The sequence below is a fragment of the Ambystoma mexicanum genome, chromosome 5q (assembly GCF_040938575.1).
Source record: "Ambystoma mexicanum isolate Mex_15411 chromosome 5q, UKY_AmexF1_1, whole genome shotgun sequence".
Classification (NCBI taxonomy): Eukaryota; Metazoa; Chordata; class Amphibia; order Caudata; family Ambystomatidae; genus Ambystoma; species Ambystoma mexicanum.
The window spans coordinates 613,483,413-613,500,817 of NC_090933.1; the positions used below are offsets into that span (position 1 = coordinate 613,483,413).

General features: G+C 43.4%; 1 protein-coding gene across 7 annotated transcripts in view; it reads left to right on the forward strand.

Annotated features, from left to right (window-relative positions):
- UBXN2B (UBX domain protein 2B) overlaps positions 1-17,405 on the forward strand; it is a 696,122-nt gene that overhangs the window by 457,237 nt on the left and 221,480 nt on the right. The window lies entirely within an intron of this gene.

The following is a 17,405-nucleotide window of genomic DNA, read 5'->3' on the forward strand; positions in this document are numbered from 1 at the left end:
GTGAAAGCTGAAGGAATATTGCCTGGATGGAAACCCTTCAGATGAGGAGCTCATGGTGAACTGCAAAGACGTTGGTACTGCCACATAATGCTGAACAAGGGAACTGAGCAGCAGACACTGGAGAGGAGAGAGGAACTTGCTGACCAGCCTGAGTAGTCGGTACTGTGAGGACCCAGAAATGAGATGCGGACACAGAGGACTCATGGTTTTTGGTTTTAAACTTTTATTCAAATCAAGAAGGGGTTGGAAAATGCCTCACTATCCCTAACCTTGGAAGTATTTTACTACCTCAACCAAAAACGAAGGGGGTCTGTCCTTTATCATGATGTCTAAAGCAAAATATGTTCTGTGTGCATAATCCTATTCTGGCCCTCACACTCTAAACGAACTCTAAAGTGCAAATGATACTGTCTCTGATTCTCAAGTGTTCAAATCCAACCTAAAGGTATGATTTAAACTGAAAGGGTCTAAATGGACAAGGTTTATAGCTCCAGGGAATGGCTCACTTCCCCACCTTCCTTTTAACCAATAGCAAAAAGTTCAAACAATGAATAAGTTCCTTGGAACCCAAGAGGGTAACTCCCGCCTCTCGGTGTGCTCACTTTCAGGTAATGGCTCCCTTCTCCAGGTTCCTGTTTATATTCACTACAACTCAAAATCCCACATACATGAATCCTCCTTGGGTTTCTCCTTCCATTATTTGCAATTTGGGCGCAACCAGATTCGCAGATCACCTGGTGTACTCCCCTGACAGGTTTTCTCTCCACCTTGAAAACGACTCACAATCTCAAGGGGATGGGTCTTCTTTGAGATTCTCTTCCACTGTAGTTTATTACACACCTTTTGATTTTTCCTGGTGTACTCTCCTGCCAGGTCTTGGATGCAGTCTTTCAAACATTTAACTTTCCCTGGTATAGAGTTTCAGCAATTGACCTTGCCTGGTATACTTTCCTGCCAGGACTTCTATGTAATCTTTCGACCACTTGACGTGCAGTCCCTCTCAAATGATTAACTTAGCCTGGTATATTCTCCAGCCAGGACTTTTATGAAGTTATCTTTCCTTTTTGCCCACACTGTGATGTTTGACCTCTGTTGGCTTATCACCTCCGGTTTCCCAAAGTTCGTTTCAATATTCGTACTTATATGTTTTGTATTTCCTCTTTTCAGGTATGGACCCAGCGACCCATTTTTGCATGATTTAAGACCAGGCTAAACCCTTGACAGGTTTCATTCAATGTTTCTCTCGTTAATTTCACGGAGCGGCATGCATTCTTAGGCACCCTCGTAACCCATTTGTCTTCCCTGGCCTTCCCCGGTGCTTTGAATGCTTCTCACGCCTCTTTGTTTTATTGTGGAGCTTGTTGGCTCAGCGTGCGTGCCGTCAGTCACTGTAGCTTCGCCGCATTTAGTTCCACTCTGCGCGGCTCCCACTGCCTTTCCGACACAGACGGCAAGCCCTCTGTCACCCGGTTTCTCTCACTTGGTCTGGGTTCGCTTTGGTTTCACTTTTCACAGCGTTCTCTCCCGTATCGTGTTGTCCATTCTATGCATGGGTTGAAGCATTACCCAGCTTCTGCACTTCTCCCTCACGCTGTCTGTCAGCTGCCATGAATGTAAAGTTCACGGCAGAATGGAGCAACTTCCAAAGACTAGACTGCTGAGTTTGCTAATCCATCCCAGTCATCTTCATTGTTCTGTTCCTCTTTCTCGTCTCAGTATCTTTGGTATAATGTTGAGGAAGTTGACAATGGATCTCACTGGGAGTAATCTCTAATTCTCTCTCTCTTCCTCGACTCAATTATTAACAATAATAATTCTTTAATGTGATACAGATTGAAAGTAAATTCAAACTTCACACATAATACAAATTACATACATTAATATTAACTCATTAAAAGAAACAAATCAGCAGTTGTCATATACAGAAGAGAATATGTGGTAAAGCAACATTTTTTCTTTAAGATATTTTCAACCTAAAAGAAAACAATATTCAAACAGAAACAATTGTGTAGCTTGTAATCTTTGCCTAGACATCAGCACAATCTTAGCCATATACGTAGACAATAGATATCTCGATAAAAAACACCCGGCCTTGGAGTGATAATAAACGTACAGAAGGTATAAAACCCCTGCCTGATCAGGGTAACACAAGCAATGTTTGACCCATCATGATAAGATGTTTCAGATCAAGGAGCCCAGGGCTTTTCAATCAGCTGCCACACATTATACAATGCAATAAACAAATGCATGTTGCAGGTGTTGGTGCAGTAAAGCCAGAATGAAGTTTCACAAATGGTTAGTGGATCGTGTACAAATTCCCCAAGATATTTAATGATTGAACACCCCAGAGCTGAACACTCAGTCAACAAGTGCTTGGCTGTCTCCAAACATTCAGGAGATTTGCACAAGCGACAAACTCGCTCACTGGCAGGGATCTTTTCCCTGGCTCCTATATTATACAGGGTGGGTAATTGCTCCAGACGGAACAAAATAATGAAACGTCTGAGCCTTTTGGTGGGGCAAAGATACAGATATGCTTGTGGTTGCATAAAATTATAGAGTCTATATTTTACAAAATGGAAGGTCTTTAGGCTGCTCAGGTGTGAGAAATTCTCTAACCAGTCCCATAGGTCCACCTTTTTGCCGAGTGCTGTCAGAACATCCTTGGAGACGGTCACCCCTCTGTGCGTCCAGCCTATATTCATAAGAAATTTTATCATGTCTTTCAGGAAGGGAGAAGTGGTGTGTTTTTTACTCACTTCTTGATGGATCACAGCCAATAACGGATTGGAAGGGTTGCCCTTCATTTTAAGATAGAATCCTGCCCTCCTTTTAAGTACCAATGCTTTAAGTGAGGGGAGACCCAATTCAAGCCTAATCAGGGCCACTGGGACACTTGGAGGTAATCCCAGCATCCGGCGCCAGAATTTACCTTCCATCACTCGCAGCCAGGCAAGATCGAAAGAGAGAAGAGACTCAAGGCCATAGGTAATCATAGGCGCAAAAACCTGAATGTATAGGTGTTTAGTCCTGCACAAGGTAAAGCCGCCCTGCTTGTTTGTGAACGAAATATTAATGCTATCACTTGCGTCGTCCTGGTTATACGTCCTTGCCGGCACATGAGGTAGTCGCCCAAAGGCTCAATTTCTACTCCAAGATACCGATAAGATGGAGCGTAAAGTATAAGATTATTATGTACCCGCAGGTTGACTCGGGATGCTCTTTTCCTAGTAAATCGAAGTACCTTTGCTTATCTATTATAGTCAAGCCATTGTTCTTAGCGTAATCCCATAAGGTGACCGCAGAGCGCCTAAGTCCAACTATGGTATTGCCAAATACAACCAGGTCGTCAGCATATGCTAGAACAGTGCAAAGTGCCTCGCCAATTTTTGGAGGGCAATTCTTAGCCTCGGCAAGTGCTGCAGGGATGTCATATACATAAAGATTGTAAATGAGGGGTGCAGTTACACATCCCTGCTTTACCCCCCTATTCTGGATCATCTGTCTAGTCAAAGTGCCTTCCTGATTTAATCTGAGGCATGCAGAGGTATTATGATACAGGTGTCTTATATAGTATAGAAGACCAGGCGAGCAGCCCATTGTTTCCAGCTTAATCCATAGCCTTGCTCTAGGGATAGAATCAAAGGCAGCCTTGAAGTCAATATATAGGGCATAAAGCGGGGGCTGCCCCTTGCTAAGTGCCCGTGTGCGAAGCATATCCATCACCCAAAGATTGTGAGAAGTGGAAAAATCTCGCCGAAAACCACATTGGAATCTGCTAAGTACGTTAGTTTGTTCCACCCACTTCTGCAGCTCACTAAGCAGTAATGCGGCAAAAAAATGCCAGTGATGTCAACCATAGAGAGGAGGCTGTAGTTGTTAGGATCTATGCAGCTACCTTTTTTAAACACAGGGACGAGAATAGCTGTTTGCCAGGAGCAGGGAATAGTCCCCTGAGCTAAGATCTTTTTGAAAAGAATAGAGAAGAGGTGTGCCCAAAATGCAGTATAGTTCTTAATGACTGCATTAGCCAGCCCGTTAGGGCCGGGGGCTCTAGAGGTCTTAAGAGTGACTATTTTGTTATGAATGGCCTCCACTGAGACGTCAAACGGCGGAGGGAAGGGAACCTTCACTTGAGATATACTAGGAGCCTCCGCCTCTCCAGAGTTACGACCCATTAGAAATTTTATCCATACTTCTTCACCGATAGGGTTGGCTAATGGTCCATTTACCTTCCCTCTATTCTCATTTAGGAGTGTCCATATGCTACGAGAGTTTCTAGAGCAGATGGTTTGTACGAGCTTTTGATATCTGTTGTTCCTCTCTGACATTTTTATGCTCTTAATACAGGCTCTATATCTATTTTTAGCTTTTCTAACTTTCTCATAGTAGGCAGCTCCCACTAAGTTCATGTTCTTAAAGCCCCGAATCTCAGCTCTATGCCCTCCCTTGTTATAGGGTAGGTTTCTGCCCCCAAGCTTTAACATATGCCTCGTATTTGTAGTGGCATGTAGGCCAGAAAATCCCAGAATCCAGTCTTCTATGTCATTTACAGTCATGAGATCGAAGAGAGGAAGACCCCATAAAGCGGCGGGTTTAAGGGCTTCAGTGGCCGCTCTTATATTCTTCTCCAACAAGACTATTCTAGTGCCAGAGCAATTGGTTTGAATATTGCCAATATTAGAATGAGAGGTGGAAGGGGAAGGAAGGCGGAGTGAGCAAAGAAGCAACGCATGGTCGCTCCATTTATTGGGCGTTACACACATGTCCGCGATTCTGGACTGCATCTCGGAGCACATAAATATGTAGTCCAGGGTACTGAACGAAGAGCCGTTAGTCCAAGTGTGTTTCCCAGGCCGATCTCCCAATGTGCGACCATTAATCATGGTAAGATCCCATGAATCAAACAGTTGCAGCCATCCTAACCCTTCTCCCTCCCTTCTTCCATGGGTCATCAGGCATCTTGCACTGAGGTAGGGATTTGGAGATACAAGGAGGTCACCTGTCATATGGCAATTAAAATCCCCCTGATTAACATATCACTCCCTGCCTGATGTTGGGGGCTGTATAAGGTAGACCTGGCAAGGGTTTGAGGGAGAGGGTTACAATATGCCATTAAGGCATGAGGAAGAGGAGGAGTGTCCCTAAAAGGGAAGGGGGGGAGGGGGTTATGTGTCTTTATCGAACAATGTCTTGTGATCCCCCTGAGGATTCCCTTCCTTCCTACGTGGTCCTCCCTCATATAGCTGCCCCTAGAGTCACGATCAGGTAGCGACTGCCATCCCCTGGCCAAATGAGCAGAGGCTACCTCAGGAAAAGGAGTTATATCATTATAGGATTCACCACAGTACACAGAAGTAGAGCTTACAAATGTTAAAGCACACAGACCGTTAAAAGAGAAAACAGCATTGCGTCTAATCTGGAATCAGAGGCACATATCGGGTCCGATAGCAAGAGCGTATCCATTAGTGTGTGTGAAAGGAAGGTGGAAAGCAAGCATTATTTGGCGTGAAGTGTTGAGGAATGTAGGCAAGAGTTGCATAGGGGAATGCTGATGAGTCTCAGAGAAGCAGAACTTGCAAAAGAAAACTGGATAAGGGCCAGAAAAAGGGCATGAAGCAGGAACAGAGAGCAATAGTAGCAATCGGAGATGGAAATAAGTCCAGGACCCCAGTCAAACCAGATTTCTGGGTCATAAAGGCTAAACCCAATGAGAAACTTAAAAAGATCATATTAAAAAACGTGAACATGTATTTATGCTGGGCACTGAAGTCTAATTCCCCAGAACAAGTCAGTGTGCCGATGCATGCTGGGACACATATTCCAAGATTGTCAAAGGCTGATTAAGAAAGAACATTCCAAATTACTGGAATGATTATGTGAGCTTGGCGAGCAGGTCAACATTCTGTTAATGAAAAAAGGAAAAAAAACGTGCATGTTGATAAAGGATGTTCTATTAAAGAGCAAATGCCATTATTAGAATTGTGAAATCAAACCTTACCTGAATCCAATAATTGTAGTTAAAAGGACGTATGAACAAGAGTCAAATATGAGCATCCATGGTGCATGTTGGAAAATCAGACTTTTTCAGGAAGAACCATTTAGTCCTTGTTGTTAAAACCAAGTATTGCCGAAAACCTACAGGTATATGTGATAATCAACACTGATAGATTGTGGGCAGCAGTCTTACATCACACAAGAATCATTGTTTAAACAAAGTCTTACTAAAGACCAAGTGTCAAAGGTGATGAACTCATGCATGTTGTAAATGAATTCTTATAAATTGCTGCATCACTGTTGTGGAACAGTCTTATTACAGAACTGGAGACAGCGTTGGTGAAAATACAATCTATCGAAAGATGAAACCATGTTGATGATCAAATGTGCGGTGATCTAATGCATCCTGGGAATTGGAGTTAATTTAAACCAGTAGCCATTGTTGTTGAAACCAAACTCTTACTTAAAAACAAGAGTCCTAATAGTTATCTAACTTTCTCTGGGCCATAACTTCCTGCCGTTGGACGAGTGAAAAAAGAATCGAGCTACATTGGACACAGAGACAAAGGGGCTCAATATAAGTTCCTTGGCCTGGAAACAAATTCCGGTAATTCCAGAAACGGCATTTATTTCTGACCGGGGAAACACAACTTTAACGGTGGGGCAGTGATCTACCAGCAGGCCTGACCTGCAGGGAGTTCAGGCCCCTCCCGGGACAATAAAAGGCGGAATCACCAGAAACGGTATTACCAGTGCCGGTTATTCCGGCACTCCCATCCATGTAGCTCTATACGAATCCATGGAATGGCAGTTTACTGGAGTCTCTGCTGCCCTTAATAGCTTGGTAATATCGGGATATCAGGCGGCAGCTACTGTAAGGCAGTTTTGCCAGTATCGCGCCAGAAATACTGGTGGGATACCAGCAAATCTGTAATGACGGCCAACGAATCTCTGCAAAAGGCGAGAGAAATTCTGTGGTTTTCTAACAGAACATGAGGTCAATATCCAAAGAGAGTGGGATTGAAAAAGCTTCAACAAGTGTGGAGTACTCCTACAGGTCAACAAAGGAAGACCGATGGAGGCTGAAGGAGCCTGTTGTTGCCCTGATAGAACCACAAAGGACGCGATACACAAGAGACTCCACATTGTAATGATTTTTTTCATCATGCGCACTTTGAAAATAGTTCCCTACTCCTCGAGCAACCAGTGTAAGTCATTAAGGCCAGAGGGTGATTTGGTATCTTAACCTAGGCCAATCACCATTATGAATACCCTATTTTGAAGAAGGCGAAGTTGTTGGAATTATTTTTTGGGTCCTTCCATGTAGATACTTTTACAGGAATTAAGCTGGGAAAATTTGAGAGTTCTAAGCACCTCCTCCTTGTATTGGGAGCTTACGCTTTAGCAGGTGTAACTGGTAGTCTTTTTGGATGCTGTATTAAAGTAGCCACAAGAGCCAGACCAGAATGTAAGACCACTCCTAGGTTACTTGCCCTGCTCATAGGACGTGAGAATGGGGGAGGGTAGCCACAGCCAATGGCCAGGAGAATGTGAAGTGATGGTGTGCATGATATTTTACAAAATATTGAAAATTGGAGCTGTTCAGTAACTTGAATCACTTCATTCCACATGTTACTAATGTGAAATGACTTTGCGTGTCTAAAAACACACTACTAGTAGGTTCGTGATTTCATTCAACATGCTCCCGAACGTAAACTAACATAACGGTGTGCTGCCCTGAACATTAATCTGTGATGTTGCATTGTGTTTGTTTTTTACCCATATACCCATAAGCTTGCAAAAAACGTGCCACCTGAAATGTGGATGCAGAATTAGCCGTCAGTCAAGGAACACACAGCACCACCCAGTGGCCATCATTGGGAGTTCATCTTCAGTTCAGAGCCGGATGGGAAAAGCATTTTGTGTATCCTAATTAGCTTAAATGTCACTGCTATGCTCCAGAAAAATGCCTGTTATTCTTAAAAATCATTTCAGTCCATATAATGTAAGAAAGGTAATTAATGGAAAAATACTGTGATGAAAGCAAATATTGATCAGAAATAACCAAGGTGAATAAAAAAGTAGTCAAACGTTTTTGTCAAAATGGCATTTTTACGAATATCAGAAACATTACCATCCAGTGTTTGTTACTCATCTTTAATGTTTAGACTGCCCTGCTTTGCAGGGCTATAGTTTCTCGACCTCTTGATATTACAAACAAGCCTTAACTCCGACCCTCGCCACAAGTCCATCCTGCCCAGCTAGGTCCAGGGTAAAAGCCTCACTCTGGTGTGCCTCCCTCCCCTTAATTCCTTCCCCCTCCCATCCCACCCTCTACCAGGCTCTCACCCAAACTCCTTAACCCCTTCTCCCTCCCATCCCAAACCATCCCACCTTCCACCACGTTCTCACTCCACCCAACCCCCAAGCCAGAGGAGCCGGATGGCGCGCCAACTGTCACAAACAACTTAAGGAGGAGGATATGAATCCCCTCTCCCGAACCACAGAAGCCAAATGGATCGACCCTCCCACCGTGGTTGGCACGGGCGCCTGGATATTTGAAGTACAGGAAGCCACGTGGCAGCCAATGGGGGGAAGGAGGAGTTAGGGAAAGGGGATGGACCAATAAAGGGAAGGAAAGGGAAAACAACAATGCATAGAGAGCAAAACTCAAACTACACACCTGTATTTCTACCCTGGTAATTCCTGACCTGATACTTGAATATTTTGGAACCTACCACTAATCACATAAACTAGAGAAACCTAACATAATTCTCGGGAAACATACTGAGCACAATACATGAACCATGAATGTTAGTTAGCATGACTTACAAAGCATGACTTCATGGCAACACAAACATCATAAGGCAAATCTTTGGACATGTAACACCCTGTGATGCAGTATATAGAACATACGTTGAGCGGGCAATGACACTAAGACAAAAAAGGCCCCAATTTGGGTAAGCACAATCACATTACATGGAACAATTCCCTCCACATATTGAGTGTGTCATTGTGACTTGTGATTGCAGGCCTAGATGATTTCAGGTCTCCCCTGATTAGCACGCCTTATCCATGCCCCTCCTTTCAGCAAGAACGTATCTTAACATACCAATGTCCATAATAGCACAAGAATGCGTTTAAGAATACACTTAACTGATTGTCCGGACGTCTCCTCAGAACGTCCAGACACCAAAGGATGAAGCACCTAACAATATCAATCACTGCCGCGACCCAGCAAGTACACAGTCATCAGCACTATAGCAGAACACACACACAGAGCACTTAACTGAGTGTCCGGGTGCCTCCTGCGGCTGCCCCGGACCCGAAGAAAAAATACAAGCCGAGATCAGCCAGTGCTCGCCGCCGCGGCCCGAGGTATGAGCCTGCCGCCGCTCATGGACCAGCGTTTCCCTCCTATGCTGCATAGCGTTTGCCAGCCTCCTCCTGCATTGCTACTCCGCTGCTGCTGCCTCCGCCCGTGCTCTCCAACATCAATCATCAACACCGGAGCACGGGCGGACGGCCGTTAAGAGCACGCCTTCCTAATTCACAATTGCCTGCAGCTGTGGACAGGCGCGTTTACAGGGAACTACACACTTTTCCTGTGCCTGCTGGGAAATGTAGTTTTTCCCCAGTATCTATACATTACACGTCTTTTCCTGCACCACAACCCCTGATTTCTGACACCAACCATCCTAAGACTCCTGTTCCTCCCATCCCTTCCACCCACGCCCCAGCACGACCGCCCCCTGCCCCACCAATGAATCGCCCAACCCACCCAGACCCATCCCGGCCAGACCCACCCCACCCCCTGCCCTTTCCTCGCGTCAACTCCCACGAACATCCCACACCGACCACATCCCTTCCCCTCCCTAAAAACTGGACCGGATGGAGCGGATCGACCGGATGGAGGGAATCGACCGGATGGAGGGGATGGAATGGATGAGGGGATGAAACAGATACATGGAACGGGTAGAGTGCATGGAACGGATGGAGTGCATGGAACAGATGGAGTGGACAAAACGGACGTAGTAGACGGAACAGATAAGTGAATTGAACGGACCAAGCAAATGTCTTGGATGGTGCAGAAGCCACGGACGGTGCGGATGCTATGGACGACGCGGATGCTACCGATGACGCGGATGGTGCGGACGCTGCAGATGGTGCAGATGATCCGGATAGTAAGGATGCTGCGGATGATACGAATGCTGCGGCAGATGGTACATATCTGTATCTCCTGTATATGCTATGTACCTGTATCCCCATGTTTATCTGTATCCCATGTTTACCCCTATCCATCCTGTCGCTTTATATACATATGCTGCTATGCACGCCCCCACTGTCCTGCTCTCGTGCCTGGTCTCGGACGCTTTACTGATAAAGTAAAGTGGGGACAGGGGGTACAGCGGGTTACCCCCGCAAGATCCAAAAAGTAGGTGATACTCTAGTGTGGTTTCACCCAATAGTTTTGCCTCACAGTTCACAGCTCGAGCATTAACGAAGATTTATTTCTTTAATATTAATCGAGAATCAAGGGACTTTTCAGTCCTTAACTAGTGCAGACAGTTATTCTTGTATCTGGGAAAGTCGAGTACAATCATGGCAGCTGAACGCACAAAGAGTTATGACGATAAGTATGTCCTTGAACTGCTAGCACAGACCACCCTCTTTTCAGAGGGTTATCGATAACTAACTTAAGTAATTGGGACGAGTTGTTGCAACTGAAGAAAAGGTTAATATGCACTGAACTGCACGGCTCCATAATGATCGGACTCTACCACAGGGCTTAGTGGTCCGGAACGAGCCACGCTAGTTTTTGGGTAATAAATAATTTATCATCCAATGGAGTTATATCGCATATAGGTGCGGCCACGATTGGAGGATCCTTATCATAGATACAGCTCGTGAAATGACAATTAAGATCTCAGGAGATCTAGATAAGATGGACGAAGAGATAAAAAAACTGATTCCATTGGAAACTTATAAGAAACAACTGGAGAAGATCACCAAAGAAATTACGGAATTTAAGAGTTTTTGTACCCAAGACCGTATACGCAGAATGAAGAAAGATTTACTTCAGTTCTGACACGAAAACGCTTTCCGGTATACAAAAGAAGGGTACGACAGCAACACGGTGGCCAAAATCAAACCAGAAAAGTAAACTTTGGGAATACTTTCTTTAGTTCTGGTAGATCTAATGGCGGCTCTTCCTCTAATCAAAAAGGTTATAGAGTCTCACAGCAGCGTGGTAGGAATCAAGGCCGGCAGGGGAGACCCACACGCAACAAAAGGAATTTTATTACCGGAAACCAGGGCAATATGGGAGGCGGTCCGCAACAACAACAGCAACCTCAGTCTTTTTTGGACCCGACAAGTGGGACGAACCGCGAGCGCTACGCAGCGGCAGACCCTATTAGTGAACCTCTCTTCTTACCAGCCCAGCATAGAGGAGGAGGCACTGATTAATAGAGGTTTCGGTTTCATACCCACTGTCAGTTATGATAAATTCTGTACTCGGGTTGAAATCGAACAGTTGTTGTGTAAAATCCATCTACAACAATTTTTCTCCCACCAGGCTTTTGATATTGAGAAAAATGAAAGTGGATTTAGAAATAAATCTTCCTTCAATCCGCCGGTGGCTAGCTATACGCCAGAAGCAGTGGTTTTTACCAAGAGAGTCTCGAAAGAAATACAATTGTAAAACCAGGGAATGAAACAGCCGTTTCTTAATATTTCTCGACTTGAGAAAACAGCCCTGAAGAGTTTGGCCAACAATCTGGATATTATCCTGAGAAAAGCAGATAAGGTTGGCGCTATTTTTATGCTTTATCGTGATGATTACATAACCGAGTGCCTTCGACAACTGGAAGACAGAACATTTTACCAACCTGTTAAGGAAGACCCTACTAATTGACTTAGAGTTGATTAATCACAAAGTTGAAACAGCCTGTGCTAGAGGTTGGATCTGTCCACAGGAGAGCAAATTCCTTAGGGTTAAGGACCCCACAATACCTAAATTCTACTTACTTCCAAAAATTCATAAGACTCTGGTGAACACTCCTGGTCGCCCTATAGTTTCGGGTACTGGTGCCCTACTGGAACCCCTGTCAAAGTTTGCGGACAATTATCTCAAACCCTTCGTACATACTATGTATTCGTTTGTACAGGACACCACAGAATTCATTAACATAGTGGAAGAGTTGCAATTTGATCCTACTACACAACTGCTTGTCAGTTTAGATATCGTGTCACTGTACACTTGCATACCGCAACAAGAAACTTTACAGGTATTAGAGGAGACACTCCTTACTAAAAGAACAGAGCGGAGTACACCTAATAGCTTCATCCTCTGGTGCACCGAAATGCTCTCACCGAGAATTATTTTAGCTTCAATGGACAGCTCTTTCACCAGTCCCATGGCACAGCAATGGGTTCCTCAGTGGCCCTGTCAGCAGCCAATCTGTTTGTTCAGAGTTCGAGCGGCAAGTCATCTACAGCTCCACAAACCCATACTTTTCTAAGTTGGGTTTGTGGCGCTGTTACATAGATGACATCCTTATTGAGTGGGATGGCTCTGCTGATCAATTTAATGAATTTATACTATGGATTAATTGTCAAAATCCTTATCTTGAATTCACATCCACATTTAGTAATCGAGAGATCAATTACTTGGACATTACACTTTGGGTAGACACCAATCGCAATATTCTACAGGTCAGACCATATCACAAACAAACCGATCGAAACTCGTTGTTAGAGTTTGAAGTTGTCATCCACGCCATGCTAGAGAGAATCTCCCGTTTGGCCAGTTTTTGCGTTCAAAGCGTAATAGCTCTACAAAGGAGATTTTTTTTGTCGGAAGCAGATACCCTGAGCTCAAAACTGGTCGCAAGGAAATATCTGACTAAGATAGTGCGTCAGACACTAAAAAGATCTAAAAACAACAATCGAGAAGGGTTGCTTGAATACAACGACAAGACTAAAGATAAGGAAGGCCTAGTATTTGTTAGAACCTTTACTCCACAAACGAATCAGATCATTAAGATCATTAAGAAAAACTGGCACGTCCTAAAGGTTGGCGATTGTCCCCTAGACGTTAACGGTGTGTGCTTTCAAAAGAGGCCCTAACCTTAAAGATCTCCTTACTAGAAATGACATCACTAGAGGAACTGGCAGGCAGAAAAGTGTCACAGAATGCTGGGGGGTGCCTAGAAATGTAGGACATGCCCTGTGTGGCCAGTGTGTCAACTGTCCATTGACAAGTCGTACTACACAGATAGACCCTAGGCCTGGAGAAACCTTGGTCTCAAACAACTTTCACCAATTGCAATACCAAGAACGTGGTCTATGCCGTATGGTGTCCGTGCGGGAAACTGTCCGTCTGTGCCTCCAACCTCCCCATTCCCATTGAGCCCTATGGCATACAGCATACCCCGGTAATTGCCCATTTCCGGATGCCAGTAATTCCACGAGTTTGGCGACAGCTGTGTCAGTTTTACCAGCATGGCTACCGCCAAACTTGTAAGGAGGCCCATTGTATCGGTAGAAAGGTGATGACTGGATGCACAGCTGTCACAACCCCTCCCACCTTTATGTACGAGGTACAGGGCAAATCCCAGACATCTAATCTGCAGAGCATCTTTTGAAAGGTTGGAGGTAGTCTTGTCGGTAAGAGCGGCAAGGCAACCTCCATACCAGCATGAAAGTCCAGCACCCGCGAATGGGCAATTACCAGGGTAGTCCGACCCCGCCGGACCCGGTAATTGCCCTTTCGCGGGTGCCGGTAGATCCCCATTCCCATTTCAGCCCCATAGGGATCAATGGGAATGGGGATGCCTGTAGCTCGCAGGTGCCTTTCATTCCACCAGGGCAGACTTGGCGGAATGAAAGGCACCCGCGGCACAACTCGGAGTTTGCCGGTCCAGATACAATGGTACCGGTAAGCTTACCAGTACCGTTGTATCCAGACTGGCAACCTTGTAATGAGGGACTGTAGAAAAAAGGACCTAGGCTAATTAGCCATCGGTGCGGGCCGCACACCTGTAATTCACACGAATGGTTAAATATTTGCGTAAATTACTTGATCAAAAAATATATAATCATAAATAAAAACAGTTCACATGATGCATACATGATACTTTTTAATCCACAAAAAATGTGAATCAATGAATGTTTGTCATTGGTTAAACAACACCAATTTGTAGCCTGCTTTTTAATAGGCAAATGAGCAACCCTATGGCTAATGCATTTCGGAAATCATGGTTTCCTTCTTCAGAGCCGGGTGAAACTACGCAAGAATGTATAAATTATTCTTCAATAATCAAGAAAATAAACATTGTGCAATTAGTGTTGCAATAAACATGTTGGGAAGGCATTTAGCAAGACAGGGTACCCACAATAAACAGAGACAATTCACAAATAACACGTAAAGAAGAGAGAAAAACACATTTGTCATAATTAGTTGCTTGGAATAAAGTCCTTGATAGTTATCGCAAGATCCACATTTCAATTGATCAATGTACTCATCATTAAATGGCATAACATAATGTTCGTATTACGTCAACATAAAATGCAATGAACATCTTATTCTACATGTTCTCAAAAATGGTTGCTCATATTTCCATAGAAGCAACTGTACCAAAATGTAATAATAGTTACTCTGTGTGTTATAAGCTTTCACCAATCGTTGTTGCAATCTATTCTTGCTTTACACCTACGAGCACTAACCTTCAAAGTGCATCTGTTTTCCAGGCGCTGCCTGCGCTGGTCAACGTTGTAAAGTGCGTTTGAGTAACGCTGTAACTACTGAAATAAAATGAACACAAACATTAGCGTGCTCGTCAGGAATGTAGGAGACAATTGGATGATCATACAGTTTACGCAAAGATTGAACAAGATCCTATCAATGGCATTCGAGACAACTTAGAGATTCTATTAACCAAAGCAGAAGAAGAGGGTATGATTACTAACAAGACTAAAGCATTTCTACTGACACAGAAACTAATCACTCCACATTTTTATCTTTTGCCAAAAATCCATAAAGGGCTAATAAACCCACCGGGAAGACCAATTGTTGCTGCCACAGGAGGTATATTACAACCACTTGGAACCTACATTGATTATGAACCCTATCATACAAAAAACTGAAACTTATGTGAAAGACAGTACACATTTTCTCAACATACTCGAGAACATTAAACTGACAGAGAACGACACACTTTTCACAATCGAAGTGACAAGCCTTTATACCAGCATCCCACATGATTTTGGGCAAGAAGCGGTCAAATGGCTCCTTTTGCGTGAAGACAATCTAGGAGAAGTCAACGAATTTATAATGTCCTTGTTAATGTTCATCTCAACCAACTCGTACTTCAAATACAAGAATGAGTACTATATACAAACATCTGGCACAGCTATGGGGGCAGTGATGGCACCGGTTTACGCAAATTCATTCATGTATCAGTTTGAAATGTCACATATCTTACAAAATTCGCAGTGGAAAGACAAAATCAAATTGTGGATTAGATACATGGATGACATTTTCTGTATATGGCAAGATACTAGAGAATCTTTGGATGAATTTTTTCAATACATCAATAGTATACACCATCGAATACAATTTACTTCTGAGATAGGGAACCCTGGGATTCATTACTTGGACATTCAAGTCAACATACATAATCGACAGATAACTACATCATTATTCACTAAACCAACAGACAAACAATTTACTACATCGTAAATGCTCCGTCTGAAAACGATAATCGGTGATCAAGGTGAATTTGAATAAGAATTAATCAGATTGAGCAAGAAACTTGAGGATCGAGGATACCATGACGAAGATGTACTAACAGCAACAGAGAAAGTAATGACAAAAAAAGGGCTAGCACCCTTACGCCAAAAGATAAACCAACATCACCACCATTGATAAATGTGTCCACATTTTCTACACAAAGCATGCAAATCAAGAGATGCATAAATAAACATTGGCAAATATTAACGAAGGATGAAAGAACCAAAGATCTTTTTGCTGTTACCCCAACATTCGCGTACCAAAGATCACACAACTTGAGAGATTTACTTGTTAACACACGAGAAGACAAACCCAGAATAAACACCTTGTCTAAGAGAACTGGCACTTACCCGTGCCTAAATTGCAGGAATTGCAACAGTATAATTAAAGGAGAAACAGTAGTACACCCTTACACAGGTGAAAAGATCAAATTAAAATGCCATGCAACTTGCAACACAGAGAACTGCATTTACTGTATACAGTGCCCTTGCGGTACATACTACGTTGGCGAAACAGGACGCAAAATACGTAAACGCATTAATGAACATAAATCATGAATACGCAACAAAAACACCAACTCTGCAGTAGCAAAACATTTCAATGAAAAAAAGCACAATATCTCACAACTTAGATTTCAAGTACTGGAATTAATTGACAATACTTGCAGAGATGCCAAAAGGAAAAGACAGCAGAGAGATGCATATTGGATCGATCGGCTCGAAGCACTATCACCACGAGGAATTAATGATGAATTTGACCTTAATTGCTTTCTCTGATAATGCTATACGTTACTATGTACATTTCACTGTAATCTGAATCATGATTGTAATTAACCAAGTTTCTAGAAGTATTTCACTATATGTTCATAGTTGTAGAGCATTTTTTTCTCACCAAGTTAATCACGAGCTAAATTAGTGCTCCATAAGTAAGTATCAAACAGAGTAGTAAGCATCAAACAGAGCAGGACGCATTCGCGTTTCTATAGGTGACATGAATAGAGTTGCTCTACCACTCATGATTTTCTTGGTCTGCACTATGCATTTAGTTGACAGGAAGAGTATCCGTGAACATCCACTACATACCTACCAGAATGCAGATGGACATTGCCCACTCATTTTTTTAACATCACAACTTTATTGTGCACTTAACAACACACGATCCACACCGGTATCTCTTCATCTTTGACATCGAGTGTAATCGCATATACACTCTATAATTACATTGTGCTTTGGGACAACAAACGGGCATCAGTTAAGTAACATCAGCAGTTTGAGTTAGCATTTTTCAGTTATTTACATCAGGCAGATTTTATTAGCCCACACCAAGATGGCCGGTACACTTCGTTGCGTTCAGCCATTTTAGATATACACGTTGCCTTGACAACGATTTACTTTTCCGCCACATTCGAGATAGTCAGCAGCTCAGGAGAACACACACGGCAGGACTATACAAACAGATTGTAAAGGAAAGCTTTATAGGTAAGCACGAGTAATGATGAAGTGGTAACCCCATAAGTGCAGCATCGCGCTTTATCATGACGAGCATGCTAATGTTTGTGTTCGTTTTATTTCAGTAGTTACAGTGTTACTCAAACACACTTTACAACGTTGAC